Raw genomic sequence first — 24,188 nt, forward strand, 5'->3', positions numbered from 1 at the left:
GACAGAGTTGCGTGTCATGGGCCCTTGTTGTCGTGGGTTCGAATCCCTGTTTGCCCCAAGTGGACAGGTGGACTCTCATTCCACATTAAGCTAACGTGTGGGGATCTCACTTAAAGCGCCTTTAAACCAAACTTACTCACATTGTCTCAGCAAAATATGACATTATACCTAGAAAACATAGCAGCTATACCAAATTATGCCAGCGCAAACCATATGCTTAGATGAATGTACTATATGTATATATACAATCTATGAGAGGTGAATATTCATGTACATACGTTTCTCAGTTTCTCTTCATAAGATATAATGGTGTATGTGTGATTCACGCGTGTACATGCATAACCGTGGTTTCATCGATATGGCTCATACGACGAAACGACGTTATATGTTCACTCACTCATTTACTCACCCACTCTCAACTCACTCATTTACTGTGAGTTGAGTGGGTGAGTAAATGAGTGAGTTAAGCGAGTGAGTAAATGAGTGAGTGGGTGAGTAAATGATGAGTTAGTGGGTGAGTAAATGAGTGAGTTGAGTGGGTGAGTAAATGAGGGAGTTGAGTGGGTGAGTAAATGAGTGAGTTGAGTGGGTGAGTAAATGAGTGGGTAAGGAGTTGAGTGGAGTGAGTAAATGAGTGAGTTGAGCGGGTGAGTAAATGTGGGTGAGTAAATGAGGGTGAGTAAATGAGTGGGTAAGGAGTTGAGTGGGTGAGTAAATGAGTGAGTTGAGCGGGTAAGGAGTTGAGTGGGTGAGTAAATGAGTGAGTTGAGTGGATGAGTAAATGAGTGGGTAAGGAGTTGAGTGAGTGAGTAAATGAGTGAGTTGAGCGGGTAAGGAGTTGAGTGGGTGAGTAAATGAGTGAGTTGAGTGGGTAAGGAGTTGAGTGGGTGAGTAAATGAGTGCGTTGAGTGGGTAAGGAGTTGAGTGGGTGAGGAGTTGAGTGGGTAAGGAGTTGAGTGGGTGAGTAAATGAGTGAGTTGAGTGGGTAAGGAGTTGAGTAGGTAAGGAGTTGAGTGGGTGAGTAAATGAGTGAGTTGAGTGGGTAAGGAGTTGAGTTGGTGAGTAAATGAGTGAGTTGAGTGGGTAAGGAGTTGAGTGGGTGAGTAAATGAGTGAGTTGAGTGGGTAAGGAGTTGAGTGGGTGAGTAAATGAGTGAGTTGATTGGGCAAGTAAATGAGTGAGTTGAGAGTGGTCGAGTAAATGAGTGAGTTGAGTGGGTAAGGAGTTGAATGGGTAAGGAGTTGAGTGGGTAAGTAAATGAGTGAGTTGAGAGTGGGTGAGTAAATGAGTGAGTGAACATTTAACGCTCGTTTCTTTTTTTCTCTTTTTCTTTTCTCCTGCCACTGCATTGAAGGTCTAAGTGAGAATGTGATTGTGACCTGCTATCAACACAGTGTCGCACGGATAAAACCAAAAGCACAACAACATAAAAAGCAAACACATCGGATATTCTCCATAGCAATTACAGTATGCTTCGTTTGACGCCCTAATAATAGAATGTCTGAGACCTAGGTCCCCGATCCACAAAGCGTTCGTAAAGTTACAACTTGTCGTAACGCTATAGATTATCATAGGCTTACTAACGTCGTACAGTTACGAAGGCTTTGTGGATCGAGATCCTGGTTATTGGTTCATAGCCATACCCACACATTTGGGGGTGGTATGCTTAAATCCTTCTCGCAACACTCAATTACTCAGCCGCCCCTTGTACAACGATGTCACGTATAAAATCACATGCGGGTATGTTTGTTTTGGATCTTTGACTAAGGCTGAAAAATAACATGATGTCATAAACTTTGTTTCACGCATTAATGCCAGTTGGCAGACTCACAAAAGGTGTCTGACAAGACCAGGGACGCTCTCAAGACTAACCCGAAAGTCGATCTTCTCCACAAAGAGCATACACGTAATATCACAAGACTATCACAGGACCAGGGACACTGTCAAGACTAACCCGAAAGTCGACCTTCTTCCCGCCGAGCAGACACACTACCACAGGACCAGGGACGCTGTCAAGACAAACCCGAAAGTCGATCCTCTCCACAAAGAGCATACACACTATCACAAGACCAAGGACGCTCTCAAGACAAAACCGAAAGTCGATCTTCTCCACAAAGAGCATACACACTATCACAAGACCAGGGACGCTCTCAAGACTAACCCGAAAGTCGATCCTCTCCACAAAGAGCATACACACTATCACAAGACCAGGGACGCTCTCAAGACTAACCCGAAAGTCGATCTTCTCCACAAAGAGCATACACACTATCACAAGACCAGGGACGCTCTCAAGACTAACCCGAAAGTCGATCTTCTCCACAAGAGAGCATACACACTATCCCGACACAAGACCAGTCGAATCTTCCCGACGAGGACGCTCTCAAGACTAACCCGAAAGTCGATCCACAAAAGAGCATCTCCACAAAGAGCATACACACATATCACAAGACCAGGGACGCTCTCAAGACTCAAGACTAACCCGAAAGTCGATCTTCTCCACAAAGAGCATACACACTATCACAAGACCAGGGACGCTCTCAAGACTAACCCGAAAGTCGATCTTCTCCACAAAGAGCATACACACTATCACAAGACCAGGGACGCTCTCAAGACTAACCCGAAAGTCGATCTTCTCCACAAAGAGCATACACACTATCACAAGACCAGGGACGCTCTCAAGACTAACCCGAAAGTCGATCTTCTCCACAAAGAGCATACACACTATCACAAGATCAGGGAGTCTCAAGACAAGACCAGGGACGCTCTCAAGACTAACCCGAAAGTCGATCTTCTCCACAAAGAGCATACACACTATCACAAGATCAGGGACGCTCTCAAGACTAACCCGAAAGTCGAACTTCTTCCCGACGAGCAGACACACTATCACAAGATCAGGGACGCTCTCTAGACAAACCCGAAAGTCGACCTTCGCCTCTATGAGGCATGCACACTATCAACAAGACCAGGGACGCTCTCAAGACAAACCCGAAAGTCGAACTTCTTCCCGACGAGCAGACACACTATCACAAGATCAGGGACGCTCTCTAGACAAACCCGAAAGTCGACCTCCGCCTCTATGAGAGCTGAAAGGCACACAATCAACAAGACCAAGGAGGGAAACTTGGAAGTCCAACATAATCTCTCGAATACAAACATCTAACTATCCATATCATGCGTGCAAATATATACATCCCTTCCGAAGATTCCTCAACCCTACATCTTTGGCACATGTGCGATAATTGAAAACTTTAGAACTGACAAATAAAGATGAGGTGAAATTGGGTTTAACGTCGCGTTGGAGAATATTTCGCTCATATGACGACGTATATGCGTGTGTATGTATATGCGCGCTTGTACTAGCCCAGACTGAAGCTGGTTTTATAGTGCTAGCCCACTGAGATACCATGCCGCAGTGAAGCATGAATAACCCACTCAGACACATTATACTGACTCCGAGCCGACCAGTCCTTGTTATACCCATTAATGCCGAGCGCCAGGCAGGGACCAACAAGTACCATATTTTAACGTCGTTTGGTATGACGCGGTCGGGGATTGACAAATAAAGTAACTCTTCAAACAGTAACCATTCCTTGTACACTAATAATGGATTCTAACTTACAATATGAGAACACATTACCTGCCAATTCCTCTTATGGCCTGGACGTTAACATACAATATGAAAACAAACCACTCCCCTGTTACCCTGTAAGCTATATTCATTATACGGTCTTCTAAGACGACGCTTCTGCACTTATTACCCGAATGGCAATCTTAGAACAAATTAGGTCATGCATAAACATTAATAGAACAGCAATCCAATTTAAGATGCAATCAGCACCCAACCGCACCTAACCACGGAGAATCATCTCTGATTAATGAATATCGACAAGAGTACCTTCAGAGTAGCAATGAGTTAAGTCACAACTCGATCTTGTAGCTCACAAACAATAATCAATGACTTGTTTTCGTGCGTGTTGGTTGGCGACATACATAATTCACAACTCCTTCACATACTTCGTGTATTCTCGTGCTGCTATCAGTGTTTATGGCTCGTAACGGCATCCTGATTTATGTTTCTCTTTGACATGGCTGAAATCAAAACGGAAAACCTGTTGATTACAAAACAAAGCTTCAGCGACATGACCGCATGAAAATCGATAGGTGATTCTGCGATCCCGAAAATGTGGAACTGTGGCTTCGGCCGAAACGAGAAGAATGGATGATTAATATTAACAACAAAAGCAACACCAGCAACCACAGCAAACAAGACTTAACACCATCCCAGCAACCACAGCAAACAAGACTTAACACCATCCCAGCAACCACAGCAAACAAGCCTTAACACCATCCCAGCAACCACAGCAAACAAGACTTAACACCATCCCAGCAACCACAGCAAACAAGCCTTAACACCATCCCAGCAACCACAGCAAACAAGACTTAACACCATCCCAGCAACCACAGCAAACAAGACTTAACACCATCCCAGCAACCACAGCAAACAAGACTTAACACCATCCCAGCAACCACAGCAAACAAACAAGACTTAACACCATCCCAGCAACCACAGCAAACAAGACTTAACACCATCCCAGCAACCACAGCAAACAAGACTTAACACCATCCCAGCAACCACAGCAAACAAGACTTAACACCATCCCAGCAACCACAGCAAACAAGACTTAACACCATCCCAGCAACCACAGCAAACAAGCCTTAACACCATCCCAGCAACCACAGCAAACAAGCCTTAACACCATCCCAGCAACCACAGCAAACAAGACTTAACACCATCCAGCCCAGCAACCACAGCAAACAAGCAAACAAACTTAACACATCCCAGCAACCACAGCAAACAAGACTTAACACCATCCCAGCAACCACAGCAAACAAGACTTAACACCATCCCAGCAACCACAGCAAACAAGACTTAACACCATCCCAGCAACCACAGCAAAACAAGACTTAACACCATCCCAGCAACCACAGCAAACAAGACTTAACACCATCCCAGCAACCACAGCAAACAAGACTTAACACCATCCCAGCAACCACAGCAAACAAGACTTAACACCATCCCAGCAACCACAGCAAACAAGACTTAACACCATCCCAGCAACCACAGCAAACAAGCCTTAACACCATCCCAGCAACCACAGCAAACAATCCTTAACACCATCCCAGCAACCACAGCAAACAAGACTTAACACCATCCCAGCAACCACAGCAAACAAGACTTAACACCATCCCAGCAACCAACAGACGAACAGCAATAGTGGGATTGTTATCATATTCATCAATGTGACAAGATCCTGGGAAAAACAGGGCAATCGTAAAAAGGGTTACGCGTGCATCCGGAGTACCATGGCGTCCGACCCACCACCGTTCTCTGTATCTCGAGTTTGGTACCAACAAATCTGAGTACTGATATTTGGAGGAGACCTTGCTATGCGGCCAAGAAAACAGCCATTCTAACACTCTGTTTCATACAGAAGGCTTCATTGTTGGGTAGTCTTCATGTGCCACGAATGGTTCTTAATAGGTTCGAACAGGCAGCTCATGTGTGAGTGAGAAGGTTAACAATGTTGCCGCCATATCCTGACGAGAGAAACTTTTACAATGATGTAATTATATTCAATATATGAAATCCTGTCGTCTGAGGATAGTATGACAACTAGATTATCACATCCTTTTGAAAACTAACTTGACAGCATGCAAATGAGTAAACTGACAATTAAAAAAAGACAACAAAAAGACGAAAAACCGAGTCAGAGGTCACAAGCAGTAAACGTTTGAAACAAGGGACTATGGGGACTAATAATACTTCTGCTTCAGACTACATATGTACTGCAATTAAAAACTGTGGAAGACGTAGCCATTCTTGGAATGATGTGGGCTCACATACACTCTCAGGGGCAGCGTATCTGTGTTTTCCAGTGTTTTGTTACAGATGCCATATCGGGTATCAATTTCATTTGAAAACGTATCAAGTAAACAACGTAAGTGAAGAAAGAGACAATAGGGACAGATATGAAATGAAGTTGAAGTGTTAGAATCAATAACAACTTTACTTTTTTTCAAAATTCCTTTTTCGTTTAGGTGCACTTTAATCGCACTCAGTAATAAATTCAAAGAAAGTATACAGTATATTTGGCCAACCTTGAAAAGAAAACAATAGGATATATAAATGAGCATCTGTTTAAATTCAATAAAGTATTCAATTATACAGCAAATGTACACAATTTCATTTCATACAAAGTCGAAAGTACCGTTTGACTGACACTGACACGGGTTTGAAGTTCACTTCATGTTTTGGGAGACCCATGTGTAATCATCTGGATAATTAAGTAATGGGTTGGCAATATAGGTATCAAAGCGCAGAATAATATATATGTGATATTTGGAATCACAATTATAAGTAAAGTCCATACGCGTGAAGATCCGGGTTAAATTTGGTCTTCAGTAGCCCATGCTTGTCGAAAGAAGCGACTAACTTGATCGGCTGGTCAGTCTCGCTGACTTGGTTGACACAATGTCATGTCATCGTATCCTACTTGTGTAGATCAATGCTCTTGCTGTTGATAACTGGATTGTCTGGACCAGAGTTGATTATTTACAGACCGCCGCCATTTACTTGGAATATTGCTGAGTGTGGCGTAAAACCAAAATTTATGCACGCACGCACGCATTCAGGCACTCACTCACTCGTAAAGTCCAAAATACTGGTAGTTTTGCGTTGAGTCCCATCCCGGATTCAAATGAGTGACAGAATATTCTTTAACAGCGCATGAGCAGTTTTGAAGCCATTCGCCGGTATTCTAACCTACTCTCTCAGAGGGAGCTTGTCCTCCTACACCGAGCCAGTGATCTAATTCACTCAGCCAGCGTGGCTTCGGCAATACGACTGCTGATGGTTTGGATCACATACTTCAGTCTGGATCGCATACTGTGTGTACCCCTCTGACAAGTGTAAATTGGTACGGCTCTTACGGCTAAAAGCTATGAATAGAAAATATCATTTAGAAATTGGTCAAATGTTTTTTCCCCACTGAAATACATACTGCTTTTGTGTCACCTTTAGAGGGACTCTTTGTTTCTAACATGTTTCTGTTTAGTGAATGGGTACCGGGAGATTGCGAATGAGACGGTAATGTGACTGTCAAAGGCACTCTGGGTACAAATAGCGACGGCACACTGATCCAGGGTAAAATGTAACACTTTGAAACTTACCGAGTGTATATAGGCTATCGCAATAAAGGTGCACTTATTTTAATATAATTCACGTATTAAAATGAACAAATGTGGTTCAGCTTATCCTCACCACCCGCTGTGTGTTCCTGTCCCCTCTAAACTGACATCCAATTGGCGTTCTTTTAAGAAGCGCTGCGCTCCCAATATTAAGAACTTTTCTGAATTTGAAAACTCACAGCACCTCAGCCTTCTTTATTATCCAGATAATCAGAATGGCTGTGTTCCTGGAAGCGAACCCGGGCACTCGCCTGCGTTCAGTCGACGGGTTGGGAGGTACCAAACCTACGGCACCAAGAATGGGAAGTGTGTCAACGTGGTACCGGGTATGCAAGCCTGACATTTCGTACGCGAGGTTCGCATATTCTGAATCTTGTCTGTCACGTTAGTGCCATGAGGATCAGAACATGTTTTGAATTCACTGGTTTGTTTTAAACAGGTTTGTTTGCATTGACGTATCTAGGGTTGCCAGCGGGTCTATTCCAAAAAATGTTATAGCCATCATTTTCCTTAACATCGATCGTACCATGGTTTAACCTCGAAGCAAAACCACGGTCATAAGACGATCAACCACGCCACCATGTCGCCTAAGAAACTATGTTTGTGCTACTGCCGGGCATCCAGGGACAGTGTGTTGGACAGCACAATTAGATTCCTTGCATAATCCACAATTCACATTTACATTTTGATGTAAAATCTCAATCTGATGGCGCATCGGTTGTTCATAGTAACGTCTCTTGAAAACCGGAGCCTGTGCCGATTAGATAACTTGACATTGATATTATGTTCATCATGCTTGGCAAGGAATGCGGTGTTTTCATCATGAGTCTTGACATCCTTCACAGGTCAACAACAGTGGACAATAAAAGTATGTTATGATGAGCCTCCTTGTTGATGAATCACATTCTCACAGTTAAAGGTTTTCTACCACAGCGATGCATATTCTACTATAGTCGGCATAACATGTTACTCTCCAGCCATTGGTTGTGACTCGTTAAAAAGACGCAACAGACCGACGGATCAGAGAGTTTTAATTGTTCCTTGACTCGCGAAGAGTCTTTGGTCCACTGACTCGCTAATATGGCCATATGGATAATGTCAAATGATATCTTAAGAGGCCTTTTCAGATTATTTGCTGGAATGCTATTTTCTGAAGAATAAGTCAACGGTTACCGGGAAAACGACGTACGTCAGACTTAGGTTGTTTTTGCATAAGAAAACATTAGATAGAAGTATGTTTCTTCATTTATTCACTGTAACAGTCCTGTTTAGATGTTTTGAGTATTTGCAAGGCTAAAGTCTCTTGGAATAGGTCAAGTTGTGCAAAAATGACCTAAGTCTGATTTAGGTCGTTTTGCTGTTTTTGCTGGTAACTGACATCAAATCCGTCAGTAAGGTGGCTGAAACGTCTTTCAAGCACATGTCATATACTTTGCAGTTTAGGGGTATTAAGGTGGGTATCTAACAGTAATCAATCTGAAGAATAAGTGGCTGTCGCCTAAATATCCAAAGATGCTATAATACTATATCAATTCCAGTGAATTGGTCTTCCGCATCCAAGTGGCGACAATGCATGTAAGGCGCTCGTGTGTTCAAGCTCAATGACTTGGTAGATGCAGGTCATCGTAATTTCATGGATCAATGCTTGGGGTGTAAATCACTGGATTATCTGGTCAAAACTCTACAGCGCCATAAATTTGTATCAAGCATTTCTACTTTAAAGAATAAAATCCCTAATATATACCACCAGTTATCAAAACATTAGGCAATATATCCAAGTGTCATATATGACTAGCGATGTCGACCCGCGGGCTATACATCCCATCACCTTCTCTGTGGCTATACCTTCTGTCTGTAGTTGTACTGGTATACGGTCACGATATCGACCTATTGACTTCACATCCCTACTATATAGCTCTATATAGGTCTCAGTGTCCATCGAATAACTAAGTTTGGAATAGTTAGATATAGATAATTCAGATTCATCAGATAAACAGGTTTCCTCAGGTTCCTTACAATACCAAAGTTTATACTGAACGAAAGTGTGATTAATTTGTGATAAAATGTTCTCAGCATGTCGCCATTGGTAATCGTAAATATACAAAGTGCCCATAAAACCATATGTAAAATGAGGTGCAGTTGCATGTATGGCTAATGTGTTGACCTGATCAATCAATCAATCAGTGTTTATTCATACATGCTCTTATGATCAATACATCGTACTAACCACAAACAGTCATAAACGCACTCATTAACGACACATGCAAACAGAACAAGAAAATTGTTATATTGATTTGATTAAGATGACAGATACAAATATCAAAATGATAATTACAAATAAAGTCAAGAGAACATTTGATTGTCTGTATACAAGACAAGAACTTTTACTCCTGTCTCCGTAGCGGAGATAACTGGATTGTCCACTCTAAACTCAATTATATCCAAACCTCTGTCATATAGTTAGAATATACTACCCATCAAAAGTTTAGACTCACTAGTGTAAATATAGCCACTTACTTCAGTCAACTGTTCTAAACAACATTTTGCAAAGTATTCCATACTGTTTAAAGGTACTGTTTACACATGAACTGATGTCTTGTAGAACAAATTCGTACCGTTGAAAAGATTATTCTCATGAATTCAATAAATAGTGAAACTGAGTGAAAATTGGCGAATTCTTAACAAAACTCAACGCCAAAACACAGCTGTTCACATGCACGATATTTGCACCTGCTTTTCAGCAATTTGATGCATGATCCTCGTGCAACCCATCTGCATAAGGTTTGCAGTTGGTTCTCCCAAGGTAGTGGAGAAATCCATCGTTACCATATATATATAACATAAAGTGAGTTCTTTAAGTGAGTCTAAACTTTTGATGGGTAGTTTATTTCTGAGTGTAGCTTTATAGAAAAACGACAGACGAACAAACCTCAAATATTTATTTTTTTTTATTGTTGACCTGTGTTGTGTCTTTAACGCTCATATATAATTGACGTTATTGATTCCAGGGTTTGCCACAACTAGGTTAGTTGCCTGATAATGACATTATATATCCATCAGGGCCCATGGTAACGGCAAATCACGCCAACTGCCAACCCCAAGTTTTGATGACCACTCAACACGACATGACCTTGGCCAGCATTGATACTAATTGCTGGAAGTTGGCAATATGTTACATAAAACAACTAAGTGGCAGTTGAGAACATTGTATAACTTGTTATATAATGCGTACATATTTTTGTAACTGAGTTCAACGTCCCTTGAACATTCTTCTTGAGCGCCTGATATCCACCTCAAAGATACCCAGTTGCGTTAAGGACAATAATGATTTTATCCCGGTTAACTCCAGCTGAATGAGAAGGTTTACAGTCATGTGATCATCTTATCCCATCAGGTACCCATTGACTGCTGGGTAAACAGAGGCAATTTTGAACAATCTCACTAGCCTGAGGTGTGATCGCATGTGTAACGTGTGCTTCGTTGTGAGGCAAGACTGGAGTCCGAGAAACTCTCCGGGGTCAAGCTACAAGGTCACACGTGCATGGCTTCCGTGACCAACGTTGCTTAATTTCAACTGATCTGTCACCCTGGTTCTATGCACATGTCCACACAACACAAGACAACACACTCTGACAACTATACTGAGGAAAACAAATAAGGTAACACCACTTCATGGCACTGTGTTAGTGTTTATTCTTAGATTTCCTCCCGCTATTCAAAGCAGGTGACGAATACTGGAACATATTCATGGAACACTTGAATTTTCCTGTGTTCCTTTATTTGTTTCTCTCAGTATATATTATGAAGTATCAGAGGAAAGCCCGAAGTGATCCAGGCTCTTAACGGAAAATACTTTGACGAAACCATCAAACACGAGCATATAGCTGTCAAACCTAGAAACACAGTCACGGCGAACCAAACTTACAATCCTAGGTTCCTGGCGTCCCAAGGGAACGCAACTCTGCAAAGCGTACCGCTGTGCAATAGACCGACTGTTCCCCGATAAGGTTTTGTGCACCATACACGTGTTCTTGTTCAACTGCGCACACGGTGATATTCCAACCGTATGGCACTCGTCCTGTAAATAATCGAGTCTGGACCAGACAATCTATGACTGACATTGCGAACATCGACACTGTTGAAGAAGGAATGAAAGTGTCTCTCTGACGTTGACATTTTGAGTTGCAAATTCTTATAAAGTTGTTCTCTACGTAACAATGTACAATCAAAGCGTAAATGAAGTTTCTGTTCATATTACAATAAAACCAAACGAGAAGAAGAAGATAAGGAAAAAACCCAACACTTTATTACCCTGAATGGGAATTTGCTGTACATCATTACAGAGCACACATATGAATATAGGATAAATAAGATAAATAAAAGAGCGTTTCTCCCAGGTAAACGATCTTTTAATGTTATTAAATTATTGAACATAGGTTAAAAATATGCAGGTAAAACGGTTACGATTAATATAACAACAACAATGTACATATACAGGTTAAGATAAGATTTGTATGTAAATATCATTTATTGTTTAAAAAGCCAATGCTGGACGTTAGAGCGATTTCAGGGCTCTATTTGATTTCAATTTGGGAATTTGGAAACGTCTGCCAAAAGGTAAAAGTTTATATTCTGTGTTTAAAATGTGTCAGGAGTCATGTAAAATTATATTTGCCAAAGTTAAGCTCTTTCCTCATACGCGTAAGCCAAAGGGTCGAAATCCAGATTTGTGATTTTACTGCTTAAGTTGACGATTTTGAGGAGTTTGTTTCGGTTTTGAACTGATAGGGATCCATACAAGCACTGGATTTAACAGGTTAAGACACTTTGAATACAACTGCGATAAACCAGTGAAAGAATAGTTTTGTCAACATTAAAAGAGCGACGTTTCCACAAGAAATATAAACGTTGTTGACCCTTTTTGTATAAATCATCTGTGTTATCATTCTAGTTCAATTTGTCATCAATTATTGTCCCAAGATATTGGTAGTTCTTGACAATTTTAACATGGACAGTGACTGGTAAATGCACAGGCTTACGTGTTCTGAAATCAATAGTCATCTGAAATCAATCTGAAATCAATAGTCATCTCTTTAGTTTTGGACACATTGAGCACAATGAGAACCCAATGCTGCAGCAGCATCACTTGTTGTCTACTGGCCATTTATTGAGACGACACAAGATATGATGGTATTGAAGTAGAGTATACAAAGTACGAATGGAATGCTTGCATACTTCCAGTTGGTTAACCAGCTTCGGGTTGAATAGTCGTCAACCTAACTCGCACATTAAGATATACGAGGCCTTCACGAATACGGTATCAAAATGCATTATTTCTGATCAAGCAATGCTGTCACACATGAGGTTTTAATATCACATATTGCTATACGACTCATGATACCTCCAGATTACACGACGCATAATTGAAATAAGAACCGAACGCGTGTGGTATTTCAAACCCATCGCCATCAGATATATGCTTGTAGCATAGCACACTGAAAAGTTGTATGTTTACTTTCCGTGTACCATGACACGGTGTTTGGGAGGACAGTGACTGAAATGACGTTTTGTTAATGTTTAGAGTTGTTTATGATTTAACTTAAGGATAATAACCTTTAATCTATATCGCTGCATACAATTCGATTTGGCACGAATACCCTAAATTAAAATGCATTGTGGCACTACAGTGTGGACACAACTCACTTTGAAACTTTAAGCGAACATTTTTACGTCCTGCCTTGGTATTAAGCTGCAGTAGGCACATCTATGACATAACAGTGATCTAACGTTTCAGAAGCCATTGTTCTGTGCTCTCTTGGTCCGTATTTTCTCTCGTTGTCTGTCCCAAATTCAGTGCTAAACAAACCTAAAATGCAGGCACCCGAACTGAACATTTTCTATACAAAATAGTGCATATTACATATATTTGCTTACATCTAAAATCTGATTACCAACCATGCTTAATGATTTGGCTTTGCTTGACTTTGCTGTGTACTACTATTTGTCTATGTAAACCTCCGAAAGACGGGCGAATGTCAGTAGTCCAAGGTTTTAAAATACTCTCTGTAAATTGAGTTCCATCGTGTTTTCTATAAATGTTGCCCTGCTCGCGCACTTTGAATACTCCGGGAAGTCAAACTTGCTAATAGCTCTTGCTAAAACATGAACTAACATATACAGACACCGTTGTGTCGAAACTGAAGGAACCTCAGTAAATACGTTGAGTAATCGAATGTTCCGCAAAATGAAGACTAAATTAAGGATACACCGGGACCAAGCTCTTACATCGATACATCCATAAGTTCGATATGTCGAGGAAAGTGAGCGTATACTGCAGGACCATGCCCAACTGTATCTCAACGGTAGAGAAATGTCGACACAAGTGTCTGAAGCCTCTTGCTGGAATATTGCTTAAATAGAAACATGGGTATTTGAAAGTAAGAATGATACTTTTTAGTTTTGTGAGCAGTTCTTTTCTCACTTTGAAATATTTTTAATGTTTTCAATTAACAAACAGAAGAGACGGTCTCACTGACTACCTATATATGCAGTTCCTATCACTCTACCAGTGGAAAGCAATTGGTTATTTGTTATTGAACGATATCGATCAACGGTAGACGTCTAGTTATGTTAAACATCTTGGTAAAATGACCTTGCACTGACTTTGCCAATTTGAAATCATCTTGCATTAAAACATACCATCAGATAATGCAATCTGATTCTCGTATTTTTAATATGTATTGAAAACAGAAATAGATTGAAAACAGAAATAGATATTTCATCAGAAATGAAAACACTGTATAATTCAACGAAAAGGGTCTTTGTATTGGAAACCAAATATATCAAGCAGAGTTTTATTTTCTTCCAGTTTGTAATAAGCGTTCCTGCAACATCTTATATACATGTATTACGTCTGACCAATGATAATCTGTCGATCAATCAGCCATTTCAAAGCAACATAATACGTTCCTTGCTATTACAAAAGTCAAATCCAAGCAACCAAATAACATGGCTTCATGACAAGAAGACTTTCAGAAGCTACGGAATGCGCTATTACAAACCTTTGATCAACAGAAATGAAGAGGGTGACATCTCGACTGCCGCTGAAGATGTAATCGACGAATTGACTTTTTAAAAATTGTATTGATCAGCTTGTCTAAACGTTTTGATTTCCATTCGTCCCATACATTTAGCCTCATGACTTGTGCTATTTGTAATTCTCACTGTTAATTATTATCCAGCTATCTGTGTTCTACGTGGTAGTATTAATCTGCTGCTTATAACGTATCATCATGCATACATTCCCACTATCAATTGGTGTTTGTCACAGAGATGATGGTTTGAGAATCTACACATACACACATCCTCGATAATCTCTAGGGTATACGTTCCGATAAATCTCCACTAGTACCCTGTATGCATCTACGGCTCGGCCCGATAATTGTATTACCTCCCTTTGCTGGCTGTGCCTTCTCACAGTAGCCAATCAGAAAAACCGTTACAACCCAGCTCGCCAGTGTCAACAAAAATGGCGGCCACAGGTTTGCTCGCTGTGCGACTCAGACTTAGGGAAAAATCATACAGACAAACTGACAGGTCTGAAACCTTCAAAACATATATGGAAGAACCCCTTCTACCTCTTTCTGGGTACCTCTGCAACAACTGTGTTGCCAAGTTTAATCGTTAATAAGTGAGTTACACAGTACAACCAGAAATTATTGAGAATTTAAAGATTGTAATGTTGTTATTTTTTCACTTATTACTCACGTATTAAATGTGAATATTAGCAGAACATAACTCCAGATTCAAAGACAGGTGAACAGTTAGTATTTTGTCAAGTCACCATGGGCAGCAAGGCAGTCTTCAATGCGGCGGGGCATACTACTGATTAAAGAAGTTAGAAAGTCGTGGTCCATGCTGTCCCCATATCGGACCACCTCTTCTTTCATTTCAGCAATATTTGTCAGATTTTTCTTATTGACACTTTCCTTCATAAGTCCCCAAACATTTTCTAATGGATTTAGGTCAGGGCTATAGCTTGGCCAATCTAATAATGTCATATTTTGGGTCCGAAACCAGGCCTGTGAATGCTTTGAACGATGTTTTGGGTCGTGGTCCTGCTGGAAATCCAAAAATTTGTATAGTGAGCACGTGAGCAGATGGAAGTAAATGTCCCTCGAGAACATCTGTGTACCGCTCACTGTTCATATTCTCTTCAAATACACAGAGAGGAGTTGCCCCTAACACAGATATGCCACCCCACACGTTAAATTTCGGACTGTACTTTGGGCGCTGATACAAAGGTTTTTCAGTTTGTTTGGTCCAGAATTTCAGTGTATTAGGAAACAGCCACACAGAACTTTCATCTGAGAAAATCACATTGTCCCAGTTAAAATTTCTATGCTGTAAGCACCAGTTCAACCTTCGCTCCTTTTGTTCAGGTTTCATGATCGGTGATGGAATTCCTCGACTTTTCTGCCAACCCATTGCTTGCAGCTCAGTTCTAATTGTCTCCTTACAGACAGCCACAGTTCCTCTATCAATCATATCCAGCCTTAAGTTTTCTAAACTCCTTCGTTTGTTTTTAGAAACAAGAATACCAAGCCGCCTCCTGTCACCGACAGTCAATTTTCTGGGCCTACCTGCGCCTCCCTGGTGCTCAATGCCATATCCATTTGCAATATTTTTCAAAACACGATACACAGTGGACAAAGGGATGCCTGTTCTACTTGAAATCACTTTAGCTGATCTGATGTCCTTGTTATAATACTCTAAAATCAACTTCTTCTTCTCTAAATCATCCATACTGAGGATCACTGAAAATGTCGTCTGCTAGCAAGTAAACAAAGGGGGGATAACTCTGCACAAACTAATGAAAAAGGATTAACGGAGTTGTCTCTCTTGAATGAAACCAAGCACTTGATAGCTGGTCAAGGTTGTTTATACTAGAAATCCAATTTAACATATTCCTAAAATTCTCAATAATTTCTGGTCATACTATATAATGAAAGCCTTGTGATTGGTACGCTCAACTTCCCAGCGTAGACACCCGATTGGATAAATATCCAGCAAAGGGAGGTAATACAATTATCGGACCGAGCTGTAGATGCATCCAGGGTACTAGTGGAGATTTATCGGAACATATACCTTGGAGATATCGAGGACGATACACAGTCGTATACGTAAACCAGAAAGTGAAGGCTATCCTAAACGTTAGCCATACAGCATCAATAAGTGAATTTTTAGTACATGTAATTAAATGAGAACTAAAATATTTAGATCGCTGCATGATCTACAGGTGAAAGGTATTCTTGACATAAAGTTCATTCCTAATGGCAGCAGTTCTTGTACAATACCTGTCGTTAAATGAGAACTAACACCAGTAAAATTACCCTTTGATTCTGAAGCGTGATAAAACATATCCCTTGTGAGCGAAACATCTACACAGTGCCAACATGCGATTCAGAATGGAGGAATAGTGTATGATAAATACACATGGGGTTTCTAATCAGAGTATATCACAAAAGGAGAGCCACACTTATTAAAAATTTACCTCGCTGCAATTTCGGCCATGATATTGCCCAGTATCTGTAAAGAGATGACACAATTCCACCACGCCAAGGTTATCAGAACATAGCTCATAGACATGAAATACAATCAGGGCAAATGATAAACTGAGTATATTTAGATTAGTGCTGAATGTATTCCAAGGTTTGACGTATCCTGGAACATAAATGTTTTGATCCACTGACTAACGGCATTAAAACCAGCCTATTTTTGGATACGTCAGTGCAAATTGAACCGTGAGTGCTAAGTTTATATATGTGTACATTCATGTCAATACGTTATTTGATTCGATCACGTTTTTGTGAATTAGATAGGGAATGATCTATCTGGACTTGACTAATTGCCAAGGTAGAGTAGAAGAAGAGCAGTATGTTTGTAAATATATATCGCTATTTGCAGTTGCAAGATGAGGCTCGATGAAGATGGGATGTGTGAGGATATCATTTAGCTCGATACTGGCGGGATAACGTTAATCAGCAGTGTCATTAACAATAGCTCACGCGTCTCCAAATGCACGCTTTCTGCGGGGCATGTTCTAAACGCTCAATGACAGAACCTTACTACTTGATTACATATGACATCAAACTACTCCATGTAGTTTGTCCAAGCTTCACAATAAAACAAAGCCATGTTTGTTGTTTGGCGCATCACTTAACAATAATCATTCGACAGCCTGTAAATAATCGAGCCTGCATCAGACCATCCAGTGATCAACATCATGAGCATTGATCTACGTAAGTGGGATACGATGTCCCAACCAAGTCAGTGAGCCTGAGCACTCGATCCTGCTAGTCGCCACTTGCGACGAGCATGGGTTACTGAAGATCAATTCTAACCCTTATACTCACGTGTAGAAATAGTCATGAACTAATTTAGATCGAACAAGGATCCATACAAGTAATGAAGGTCTGACTTAATGATCTACACACTTACAATTACCATTAACATTTTGTTGATCAGGATTAATGGAACAATGCGGGTTCGAGTCTCCATGTGGGTACAATATGTGAGGCCCATTCCTGGTGGATGTGGAAAGGGTTTTGTTGCTTCTATTATAAGCCGTGGTGTCTCCAAGTGGGTACAATATGTGAGGCCCATTCCTGGTGGAAAGGGTTTTGTCGCTTCTATTATAAGCCATGGTGTCTCCAAGTGATTTACAATGTGTTAATGTCCTTTCTATTCATGTCAGATGTCCCCAAGTGGGTACAATATGTGAGGCCAATTCCTGGTGGATGTGGAAAATGATGGGTGGTGGATGTGGAAAGGGTTTTGTCTCTATTTATAAGCCATGATGTCCCCAAGTGGGTACAATATGTGAGGCCCATTCCTGGTGGATGTGGAAAGGGTTTTGTCGCTTCGCTATAAGCCATGATGTCTCCAAGTGGGTACAATGTGTCAGGCCCATTCCTGGTGGATGTGGAAAGGGTTTTGTCGCTTCTATTTATAAGCCATGATGTCTCCAAGTGGGTACAATATGTGAGGCCCATTCCTGGTGGATGTGGAAAGGGTTTTGTCCTTTCTATTTATAAGCCATGATGTCTCCAACCATACAATGTGTCAGGCCCATTATTGGATGTTTTTTTGTGCTTCTAAGCCATGATGTCTTAAAAACTTAAATAGGGTTTTGAATATGTTTAAAAATATCAGATTTGGCTAGAGATACCTATATTTGCAACAATGGTCAGTTTTCCTCACACATGTATTCATGATGCTATTTAATAAGATTGAGTTTAGTTTTACGCCGCATGTATTCATGATGTAATAAGATTGAGTTTAGTTTTACGCCGCACTCAGCAATATTCCAGCTATATGGCGGTGGTCCGTAAATAATCGAGTCTGGACCAGACAGTCCAGTGATCAACAGCATGAGCATCGATCTGCGCAATTGGGAACCGGCGACATGTGTCACATGTGTAGGAGGTGTATCAGGAACTAGCTGTAAGTGCAATAGGGACATGGTCCCAATAAGGACATGGTCATCTTGAATTATCTAGTAAAATATTTGTTCAATAGATTTGTATCTCTGGCAGATCTCGTGTTGAATATGTTCCTGATGCAGGATGTAAATACGAAATTATACTCCTAACCAAAACGTAAGAGAATTCTAATGCATCAGTGCTGTTTTATACACAATACTGTGGTGGTACATCTGAACGGAAAGACAAATCATACCGAAATTTCACAGTATTCATTTAGAGAACATGCAAATAGAAGCAAAGTCTGTGTGACTTCAAATTACCCCAAAATGTTAAAAGTAAAAGTGCAGCTTTACGACCGAGGGAAAAATACATCAAATGGTTGAAGCGTGCAATAAGACCTGGGTCTGACAGTCCGTCTCCTCCCCACAAACGCCATCACCACTACCACCACTACCACAACTGTCACCACAGGATTTGTTTCTGAGGATAGTCAACACATTCAAAGTGTAAAGGCGATATGAAATGTTAGCCCGCTGAAACAGCTTGAAGATAGGCGGCACGAGGAAAATCGACTGTGAATTATGCCGTAGCTTACACACACGGAATAACCTCCAGCAGCTTGGGTAAGTGGAGGCGAGAAGTTATTATAAGAACTTTACTTCCTGGTATCACACTTAACTGTGTACTTTTCTGGTACATTTCTTGCTTGTAATTACCTTGCCTGTATACACTCTTCAAAAGAAGAGACGCATACAGTCCGTTTGAGACAAAATGATACCGATGAATTGCAATCTAACACAAAAACAAATATACATAATAAAATCAAACCAACGAGGACTGCAATAAAGACAACAGACCAACTCAAGAAGAAATTTGCATAATATTTGTGACAAAAATAAAAGTTGTTAAAGAAACTATCATCATTTATTTGTGCGTTTTCCCAGTTTGTGACAAGGGCGCATTGGCAACTAAAGGAACAGCGAGATGCACGTGCGTTAACGGGTTCTCAACACATTTTTGAGCTGGCGAGATGACACGTGCCCCAGCTGCACAGGCAATGCGCTGTATGTGCCAAGTAAGTAATTGCATCACCTGGGTCATCTTCATCATCTTCAGAAATTGAAGAAATTATAGACTTTCATTTTCTCTCACTTTGTCAATCAGCAGTAATCACATGTCTCTGACGTCACTAATGCACGTGCATCTCGCTTTTTGTCATTCGTTTTGGCCGCCTTTAAGCTGGAGAGTCGCAGTCTGCAGTTGCCGATATTTCAACGTTCATCAGACCACCATATCTTGCCTTTGGGATCGTTTCCTGCAGCCGGCTTCCGCCCGAGAAGCGGCCATCCAAGAGTTACCACCCAAGCCCAGGACCTTGCGTCATCTTCTTGCCATGGAGACTGCACAACGCATCCCTGGTTTGAGAATGATTTCCGACCAAACTGTCAGGAATCGATTGTGTGAAGTGGGGATTCGACCAAGAAAGCCAGTTGTTGTCCCTATTTTGTGTGACGAAGTCCCTGCACGTCACATGCTTCCGATTATGGACCGACAGAGGGACTTGTTCCAGCATGACAATGGTACTTCACATACAACACGGCCCGCTTCCTTGCCAATTCTAACGTCAATGTCTTGCTATGGTCTTCCCGATCGCCAGATCTAAACCCTATAGAACACCTGTGGGATGAAGTCGATCTACGCGTACATCAAAAGACGCCTCAGACGCTTCCACAACTGGCCATCGCTTTGCAGGAAGAGTGGGAAAGAATTCCGCAAGAGCGACTTCATCGACTTATCCAGGTGCCGATTGTTGCCAATGGTTGTCATACAAAGTACTGACTAACGCCATCTTGTGGACTCAAGTGAGTGACTGAGTTTATTTTTACGCCGCACTCAGCAATATTCCAGCTATATGGCGGTGGTCTGTAAATAATCGAGTCTGGACCAGACAATCCAGTGATCAACAGTATGAACATCGATCTGCGCAATTTGGAACCGATGACATGTGTCAACCAAGTCAGCGAGCCTGTCCACCCGATACCGTTAGTCGCCTCTTACGACAAGCTTGGGTTACTGAAGATCAATAGTCTAACCCGGACCTTCACGGGTCTGTGGACTCAAGTAAACAGACACACAACAATACAGGCTACTGGCTACAGGCGCACTCTTTGTCTATAGACGTGTGAATTTTCACCACTGAAATTGCATGAAATAATTGCTCTTAAACTAACGCAATAAATTCTTCTAAAAATAACATATGCGTTTCTTTCTTTTTTTGAAGAGTGTATACATGCAGCGGTGGGGCAGGGTATACAGTTATACTCACATGGTGATTCTTGAATACATGTGCATGATCTATATGGAATCCGAACCGATTAAGAAGTGAATGCGCTGGTATTTATTGGTCATAAAACCTAAAACGCATATGCGGTGGCCATTACACAGTTGGAAGAAAGAAGATAAAAGTGCACACATGCATACAAACCAGTGAGTGTTCACCTAAATCTTCGACATCCATGCACACACGCCAACCATTAATGCACAGAGTTATGAAGCGAATATTTCAGCCCACAGCTGGATGCTGCATTACGGAACCGGATTTGAACGAAATAGAGATTCGTTAATGTTAAACCGATAGACGCCTTTTCAAAGGATCAGAGTCAGGAACCTCTGTACAAAAGGAAATGCAATTTGTTTTTAACAGGGGGAAGGAATACTTCCCTAGGCTTCCAGTGAGACAAGTACTACTTTTTTCCTTCTTAAAAAACACCAGAAAATTACCTATAAACACAGTGTTGTATTTGGGAAAAATGGTCTCAATGTTCACGCATATGTTTCTGCCATCTGCAGAAACGATATTATTTCTGGTCCGTGTTGTCTGACTTTATCAGTCCTTTCGAACGAATTTAGATGTAGTATCGAGTCACAGTCCGACTGCGAAATACACCGCTTGTCAGGTAACTACTTCACCCCCAGTGTATGGATATGTGAACGAATAGGCTCAATAACCAGCAATATACTTAATTTACTACCTGAAAATCGAAGCTATATTAAATACAGAAAGGAATTGATTTTGTTGAATACCATCAACAGACTGTGATTATATTGCTCCCATTGCAGATTAAGTTCAGAGGTTTATGGGAGTGGGCGAGGAAATTAGATTTAACAACATTTTAAAGTGAATTTCATTTCCCCTTAATGTCCCTTTAATGTTGGAGGCGACTATAAAGTGATTCAGTGCCCAAGTGCGCGAAAGGGGCCAGACGTTTGCCATTTGAATAAAAAATATGCCACCCACGATTTTTGTCCCCGTTATGCCGCGCCATGCGTCGTGGCAAGGCCGTTCGTATCTACTCGTCCCTTTCCGTAACCTGAAAGTAGACTCGTACACCTCTCGTAGCCATTTTATTGAACGTGGCTCTGTCTGAGCGCAAAAGCGCAGAGAGAAAGAAATTGTCTAGTCGCCGAACTATTTTCAAGTTTACTTGGAAGACACACATGGCATCCACGCCAAGGAAATTACCTCAAAGGGTATGTTTAACATGCTTAAGTACTTCCTTCGCCATAATGTTAAAATATCCTCGTTAAAACAATTCAGGAAACCCAGGAGGACTATGCAATAATTAGAATATACTTGAAGTGTCTTGGAAATAATTATGCAAGCCCAAATCAAAATTATTTCAAAGACCTTTTTTAACCCAATTTCTTCTCTACATACGCGCATTCTGATTGATTGGGGGAATATTTCTCCCGAACATGGCTACTAGAGGAGTACGAGTCTACTTTCAGGTTACGGAAAGGGACGAGTAGTTACGAATGGTGGCAAGGCGTACCATGTTGGTGAAGAGTGCAGCCGTGTTTGCGCCCTGTTCGCGCCCTGTACGCACATAAGTCATGCGCTGTTCACGCAATGTGCGGCCAACAGTTGGACCGCATTGGCACGCATTGACACGACTTATTTACGCACAGGTTAAGTCTTGTTCGCGCATTGTTCACGTCTACCGTACCACATTGTCCCGCACTGTCACGTATAGTTCCCGCATAGTTCCTGCGGAAAGTCGTCGGGGAACGTTTGGTCCCGCTTTGTCCCGCTTTGTCCCACTATGTATATATGCATAGGTTTCACACCGGGCTTCATTCCACGACTCGCTGTGGACAATACAACATGCTGAATGCCAGAGACACTGTTATATGAGTGTCCATATCCGGCAGATGACTATTACGTCGTAATATACTGGCTTTCCTCTTTGGATGAGTGTTGTCTGTTTCCTGGCAAGTTGCGGTATTGTCTGTCTGTTGGAGTTCCACAATAGTGGGGGTCCACATGCTTCAGGAAAGATCCTTCTTGTTGACGACTTAGAAACGGGGGTTTCCTTACGCCAGCTGGCCACGGGCCCGCTACGCACTGACGGGAGCGCCATCGTAGCTCATTGGTCGTGAGCTGTGCGCGAAAAATGCGTGAACACTTCGTGAACAATTCATGCCATGGGCGAATGGTTCGTGACGTGCGCGAACTATGTGTGAGCTGGGCGTGACATGAACACGTGAAAAACTCGTGACATCACCCTAACGACTGCACGAGCACTCTGCGACACGTTCTAATTCATAGCTCACTTGGGATAATTTGAACTGGTTTGTCTTCCTGACAGGTTTATGCTGCATTCACCATTGTATACTATCAGCATTAATGAAGAGGGAAGAGTCATTAAAATTATATATTTTTAGAATTAACCGAACCAACAATTTTCGGAGTCGAACACGGAGTCTGAGGGATGCTTATATCATCATAAATAATGACACCGTGAAGATATCTTGTTACAATTGTTCTTCAGCAGCCCGGGGCGGTGGGGTAGCCTAATGGTTAAAGCGTTGGCTCGTCACGCCGAAGACCCGGGTTCGAATCCCCACATGGGTACAATGTGTGAAGCCCATTTCTGGTGTCCCCCGCCGTGATGTTGCTGGAATATTGCTAAAAGCGGCGTAAAACCAAACACAGTCAGTCAGTCAGTCAGTCAGTCTTCAGCAGCCCGTAAGAGGGATCGGGTGGGCTGGATGGCTGATTTGGTTGACACATGTCATCGTTTCCTAATTGCGTAGATCATTGGATGGTCTAGTCCAGACACGATTATTTATAGACCTCCGCTAGAATAGTCCGGAGTTAAACAACAAACTAACACAACAGCTGATCCCTGGGCACGCTGGAAACGCCATCGCGGGTTCGAGTTCCGGTTCGCCCAGATTATGTTTCTTGGTTAGTCATTATCATCCGCGCATAAACCTGCCAAACCTCATCACTTCGGGGTTTCATCCTAAAGTAAACAGACACGCCGTGATATAACAACATTCAAAGCATCTAAAACCCTACTCATGCACTAGTGAATATAGATAGTCTATAGTGATTGAATACCGTGTTCTTTAGAATTCCGGTGCCCAATTGCGTAGATCGATGCTCAC

The 24,188-nt window shown here is 41.6% G+C and overlaps 1 long non-coding RNA gene across 1 annotated transcript; it reads left to right on the top strand.

The window, feature by feature from the left end:
* The first annotated feature begins 1,646 nt into the window (after positions 1-1,646).
* Positions 1,647-17,178, top strand: LOC124286069. The gene is made up of 3 exons (XR_006900944.1): positions 1,647-1,657; positions 14,818-14,942; positions 17,168-17,178. It is a non-coding gene; the product is annotated as an uncharacterized LOC124286069 (long non-coding RNA).
* Positions 17,179-24,188: the final 7,010 nt, after the last annotated feature.

Source organism: Haliotis rubra, unplaced genomic scaffold, assembly GCF_003918875.1.
Source record: "Haliotis rubra isolate DU_JTF1 unplaced genomic scaffold, ASM391887v1 Scf374, whole genome shotgun sequence".
NCBI lineage: Eukaryota > Metazoa > Mollusca > Gastropoda > Lepetellida > Haliotidae > Haliotis > Haliotis rubra.